This window comes from Pristiophorus japonicus, unplaced genomic scaffold (assembly GCF_044704955.1).
Source record: "Pristiophorus japonicus isolate sPriJap1 unplaced genomic scaffold, sPriJap1.hap1 HAP1_SCAFFOLD_100, whole genome shotgun sequence".
Lineage (NCBI taxonomy): Eukaryota > Metazoa > Chordata > Chondrichthyes > Pristiophoridae > Pristiophorus > Pristiophorus japonicus.
This window is the reverse complement of record NW_027250650.1, coordinates 1760600-1767410: the sequence shown is the minus strand read 5'-3', so window position 1 is coordinate 1767410 and position 6811 is coordinate 1760600. Positions and strand designations below refer to the sequence as shown.

General features: G+C 44.5%; 1 pseudogene; it reads left to right on the top strand.

Moving 5' to 3' along the window:
* Positions 1 to 1597: 1597 nt before the first annotated feature.
* Positions 1598 to 4915, top strand: LOC139241243 (probable G-protein coupled receptor 139; annotated as a pseudogene).
* The last annotated feature ends 1896 nt before the right edge of the window (positions 4916 to 6811 follow it).

Sequence of the window (6811 nt, the reverse complement as noted above, 5' to 3'; positions counted from 1 at the left end):
TTCACAGGAGTTTAGAAGTCTGAGAGGGGCTGGGGGCTCGACATCCGGGGGTGTTCGGCATTTGGGAAGGATTCTGACGGGGCGGGTTGTGTGCGGGGGGAGTGTTCCCGGTGTTGGGTGGTTCCGGAGACGAGGTGGGGGGCACGCTCTTGGGATGGGGGGGGGGTGGGCAGTTTGGGGCTGGGATTGGAAGGGACTTCTTCACTCGGGGAGTTGTTGGCTTGTGGGGTTCCCTGCCGCGGAGAGTTGTTGATGCCAGTTCATTGGATGTGTTCGGGAGGGAGTTGGATGTGGTCCTTGCGGCTGGGGGTGTCGGGAGGGTATGGAGAGGGCGTGGGGGGAGGTGCTGGCATGGGTGATCAGCCATGATCTTTTTGAATGGCGGTGCAGGCTCGATAGGCCGAATGGCCTACTCTTGCACCTATTTTCTATGTTTCTCTGTTTCTATGTCAGCAGACATGTGGAAACAGAGCCCAAGTCTGCAGATGATGTCACAAAGGGCAGCATGTAGATGAGGAACAGGAGAGGGAAATAATGGACAGTTCGGAGTTCAGGAGTTGACGGTGCAGGTGTGGTAAGAGAATCCATTGCTGTAGACGCTGTGACTACGATCAGATCGATTAGACCAGTACAGAGTTAAGGCAGTCCCATCGAAAGGGGCCAGAGTCAGAGGTATGGAGAGGTCACGGTGAGTTGTTGCACGTTTGGAGGAGTGGATGGAGATAGAGAGCGTTGAGGCCATGGAAGTGGTTAAACCCCCTGAACAGAATCTTAATTTAAGGCCTTGGTGGACTGAGAGACAATGAGGGTCTGTGAGGGCGAGGGTCATGGGCGATTAGGAACTGGGGAGGGATGGATAAGGACAGCTGAGTTTGAATCGTTTGACATTGATGGAAGGTGGGGAGTTTTAGGCCAAGAGTGAACTGGAGGAATGGAGTCAGAAGATGGCACAGTTCTGATTTTACTGGAGCCGTTAACCAATGTGGAATCGACCACCTGCGTTAAAATAGCGGAGAGAAGAAAGTCAATGGTCGTGGTTGAGATTCCGTTCCCTAATATCATGCACCGTAATTTCTGGGCTCCAAACCTGAAAATGGTCTTTAACTGTCCCTGTGTCAGAGACTGAATCTTTATAATTGAACAATGAAACTGCAGGGACAGAGTGAAACAGGTCTGTCTGTTTCCATGGATTCACTGTACACTGCAGGGAAATCGTTAACATTTATAAATAAATCGGCAGGAGTGAAAATAGTCAATACAATTACATGAACACTGCAGATGAAGCCGCTCATTATTGTTTGTTCAGTATTGTATGAACAGAACTTCAGCCTTATTCCCAAGAGAGGTCTGATCTTGGTAACGTCCTGCACTTTGAGATGTTTGAGTGTTATTCACCGCGTTATTTTCATCAGAGTCAAAGATCCTGATATAATGTGTTTGTTCAAGTGACTGAAACTAATAATAATCATCAGGGGTGCAGCAGTGTCAGTGGAGACTTACCCCCTGTATAAATCACGGCCCATTGCAATGTATCAGCTCAGAGTGTCTGCCGGAGCAGGGGATTCCACTCCAACAGAAGTCGCAGCTTCTCACAGATATGGTGTATCCATTAATCCTTCAGGTAGACGATATTTACTATCCTGTTCTTGCAGCTGTTGGCGTTCCTGGTAAGCCGATATCTCAACAGTCAGTTATGTAAATCTTTGTTGAATGTGCGACTGTGATTGATAATCTTTTACTCGCTGCATGTTTTACACAGTCACCTGTTCTGTTCCAGCAGTGAATGGTGAGATTTATCTGTCTCTGCTCTTTCTGCATTGAATTGACTGCTTTATATCTACTACGATCGCTGTGTACCCAAACCTCGAGAATGGTAGTACCTTATTATCTGTACTGAAAGTATTGGAATCAGGAGTCTGGGCTAAGAGCAAGTATCAGACCATCAGTTCTTTTTCTCAGTCGACAGAAGCTTCTTGACCTGCCGAGTATCTCCAGCATTTTATGTTTTATATCACACCTTCAGAAATAAGGGTTTCATGTTGTGAGCTAACCTGTCCTGGAAAATTATTAATGTATGTGTTTCCAGTGATTGAAATTCGACAGCTCACGGTCTCCGTGTTAGATGGAGGGCTGCAATTTAAAATAATAGGATCATGTTTGCTGCATGTATTGTAGATGAAGGGAATTGTTTAGGTAAGTAGACTGATAAGTGGGTGTTCTATAGAAATAACATGGTTCCATTTAACTGGGTTCCAATAAGTATTGGTTATCACTGTAATTAAATATTATTTCACTGTGTTTGTATCTGAATCTGCTTCAGAGGCCTGGCTACTGAACCGAGTTTGCAGCTGTAACCTTCACATCTCGTTTTCTGCTTCAGCGTTCAATGACTGTCACTAACATTCGTTACAAAATGAAATGTTTTGAGGTTATATTGTATCAGTTTGCACTTTGTCTGCTGGAATCAGGAGCCCTACTATTGATGTAGGAATTACAAGTAGCAGCGGTGCTGTTGTCATTTTGTTAACAGAACTATCATGCCATCTAGCGCTGCGCTTTAATAAAATAGGATCATGTTTGTTGCATGTATTGGAGATGAAGGGAATTGTTTCGGTGAGTAGACTGATAATTGGGTGTTCAATAGAAATATTAAACTATTCACAGAGGCTTCACCTTTGAACAAACTGACGCTTAGAATAGAAACATTGAAAACGTGGAAGGAGAATTGCATGCAGCTGCAGGATGTTCGCATTGAATCGGTTGTGAAAAAGGCATTGAGAAAGTGATTGGAGACATTGCGGAGAGATGGAGAGGGGCGATGGAGAAATAGACTGAGAAGGAAAACTACAGGGAGGGTGAAGGGAAAGAGAGCGAGAAAGAGAGGGAGAGGGTGGGGATAGAGAGAGGGGCAGCTATGTGAATAATGAATCCGATTGATCTGCTGAAACTTCCAGTACAATTAAGATGACAACATGTGCCTTGAAGGTGACATTAGGATGTTGCGATATTGTGAGGGTTTTATTCTGTCGCTATGTGGTCCTCAGTCTGTTTTGGTAAATTGTTATTTTACTTGTTTACTGACTGAATATCTAAAGATAATTGAAATGTTGTATAGAATAGAATCCTGCATTTCTTAAGCGTAATGCATTATTAGGATAGTGCATTTTAAAAACTCTGTCAACTAAATTCAATACAAAACGAGGCTGGTTTAATTAACATATTAAATATAATTTTACTTTATAAATTTACAGAATACACTTTGTCACCAACGAGCTGTTACCTGACACAAATGGTTGAAAGTATGAATTGAGTTGTGCTACTGGGATTTATGAATTAGATTTCCTCTAACACTCTGCTGCAGGCTCACTGTGAATCCCAGCCTCTCCTCCCACTGTATTCAATCCCCTGTCTCCTCATCCGCTGCTTCAGTTTGTCCGCTTCCCCAAACCCTGTGCTCCAGTCTCCCCTCCAGCTCCTACATTACATTTTCCTTGTTTCCCTGCCAATCTTACTCACTAACTCCACCTCCAGCTGCCTCTTACAATCAGACCGTAAATCTTAAACTCATTGCCAGGGCTCTCGGCCTTTCCCGGTTTGTGTCAGCCCCTTCAGATCTCTTAACACACAGCAACAAATGCCCCACCCTCTGCAGAAACCTTCCCGACCTTTAATGTCTTTCCTCCTCCGTCTGGAGATAAAATCCGGTTTAACCCGTTGCATTCGCGCTCCATAAAAACCCTTCTCATTTCCCCACTGCCACTGTGCAGTCACTCGTTCCTTCCAATAGATCCGGTGCTCACTTTATTCGCTTTCTGTACTGATTTCCCAATGCACTATTGATAAATGTGTTTTAAAATTTCTCTGTCCGAAAGCACTGCCCAGTTCCAGAATCAGCTTCCACCGTTCGATGCAGCAACAAAGTCGGAAATTTCACCCAGATTCTGTCGAAATGTTGCTTTGGCACCAGGTCTGATCGGTAATTTCTCTGCTTCCTTTTTTCTCCCTTCTTTCTAGTTAACTTGGTGGCGATTGTGATCCTGTCCCGTGGAAAGTGCGGTCTCTCCAAATGTATCTCTCGCTGCGTGGTAGGAATGGCATGCGCCGATCTCCTGGTCATTATATCTGATCCAATATTAAGGCAGATCCGTCTGATTTATTTCCCATATTCATTCCTGAACATTACTCCCATTTGCAGTCTCATTGAAGTCATGATTTTTTCTAGCACGATGGTTTCTGTCTGGTTAACAGTCGCTTTCACTTTTGACCGATTTGTGGCCATTTGTTGTGAGAAGCTGAAAACAAAATACTGCACCGAGAGAACAGCGGCTGCGATTATCGGAACAGTGAGTGTGCTGAGCTGTTTCGAGTGTGCCCCCTGGTATTTTACAACTGCACCTTACTATATAATTGATAATGTACCCTGGGGTTGTCAGCTTAAACCGAGCTACTATACGTCCATCGCATGGACCGCATTTGTCTTGTTTCACTGCAATTTAACACCTTGCATTCCATTCTTTCTAATTTTGCTGCTCAATGTTCTGACGGTCAGACGTATTTTAGCGGCTGTAGAGTCCGCAAGGAACTCCGGGGCTGCAGCAATGGAGAGAATCACAAGGATATAGAGATGTTGAACCGTAGGAAATCCATCACTTTACTCTTCAGTATAACCGGGAGTTTTATCCTGTTGTGGACGACACAGGTTGTATTTTACATTTACCAGCGAATTACACATAATTATCCTTCCTCCTTCACTGATCCTCTTTATACCACAGAGAGCGTGGCAGGGGTTCTTCAGCTTCTCAGTTCCTGCACCAACACGTGTATTTATGTGCTGACACAAACTAAATTCAGAGAGGAGCTGCAGAACGTGGTGAAATATCCAATCAATCTAATTCTTAGATTAGTGAAACCATAGAAAGCTCAAAGATTCTAAACACTCGAACATAATCCCATTTCATTATTCATCTCATGCACTCCGCACTGGATGGAAAATATATTTTGCTTTCGGAGCACTGCGTCTCAACATGACTCTAAATCTGAATTTGTTAATATATTTTAAAGATATTTGGAACCACTCCACAGACGACACATGATGTGTTTCTCAAATAGACGGCACTAAAGAGCTCACCTGGACATGCAGTAAATGACTACCCTGCAGGTAAAGGAATATTGGCAAACCCGCCAATCACAGTCACTGCTGTGGACCTGATGAGAATGGGAGCACTGCGGAGAAATGAGAGAGAAACACATGGATGGACAGACAGAGAGGTAGACAGATAGACAGAGGGATGGAACACTGGAAGCCCAGAGGCGGGTCGGGACTCGGACCGCCAGGACTGTGCTTATCATTTCTCTTTATTTATCTCTGTCTGTCGGTGAATTTTTCTCTATCTCCATTTCTGTTCATCTCTCCCTTTCCAAGACTATCTGTCGGTTATAAATTCCATGTCTGTAACTGTTTTATTTCTAGCTCCCGCAAACCGGCGGCTGCTCAACTCTTTCTGTCACTCTCTGTCTCACTCTATCCTTCTCCGTCCCACGGTGTCTCCCTCCCTCTCTCTCCCTTTCCCTCTCTCTTAAACTCGCTCCCTCTCTCTCTCAAACTCGCTCCCTCCCTCTCTCTTTCTCTCTCTCTTATGTCTGTCTGCCTATCTCTTTATTTATCTATCTGTCCCTCTGTCTCTCTACATCTCTGTCTCTTTCTCTCTTTCGCTCTGTCTCTCTCTCTATATATAAATACATATATATATAGTCGCCATCTGTCTCTCCATCTCCCTATCACTCCATGTATCTACCTCTCTCTCCCTCCATCTCTCTTCTTATCCATGCCACTCTCCCGCTCTTCAAATCTGTCCATCTTCCTCTCCCTTTCCATATCTCTCTCTCTTGCTACTTACTCCATCTGTATCTTTCCATTTGCATCTCTCTCTCGCTCTCTGTCTCTCTCGCTCTCTCTATTTCTCTCTCCCTCTCTCGATGGAGGTAGAGATATAGAAAGAGTTAAAGGGAAATGGAGAGTGGTACAGAGATGACGAATGAAGTAGACATGGTGGAAGATGCAGAAGGAGATGGAGAAATATGAAGTGATACAAGAAGGTAGAGAGAGAAGGAGGAAGAGGTAAAGAGAAAGGGAGAAAGAGGTAAGATGGAGGAAAAGAGAGAGAGGTGGAGATAGCGAGAGAGTGATGCAGGTAGATGTAGAGGGAAATTGAAAACGTGTTGGGACAAATGGGGAAAGGTTAGAGAGAGATGGAGTAAGGTAGGGAGAGATGGTGAAAGAGTTAGGGAGAGATGGTGAAATAATTAGGGAGAGATGGTGAAAGAGTTAGGGAGAGATGGTCAAAGAGTTAGGGAGAGATGGTGAAAGAGTTAGGGAGAGATGGTGAAAGAGTTAGGGAGAGATGGTCAAAGAGTTAGGGAGAGATGGTGAAAGAGTTAGGGAGAGATGGTGAAAGTATTAGGGAGAGTTGGTGAAAGAGTTAGGGAGAGATGGTGAAAGAGTTAGGGAGAGATGGTGAAAGAATTAGGGAGAGATGGTGAAAGAGTTAGGGAGATATGGAAAAAGAGTTAGGGAGAGATGGTGAAAAAGTTAGGGAGAGATGGTGAAAGAGTTAGGGAGAGATGGTGAAAGAGTTAGGGAGACATGGTGAAAGAGTTAGGGAGAGATCGTGAACGAGGTAGGGAGAGATGGTGAAAGAGGTAGGAAGAGATGGAGAAAGAGGTAGGGAGAGATGGTGAAAGAGTTAGCGAGAGATGGTGAAAGAGTTAGGGGGAGATGGTGAACGAGGGAGTAAATGCTGGAGGAAGAGTT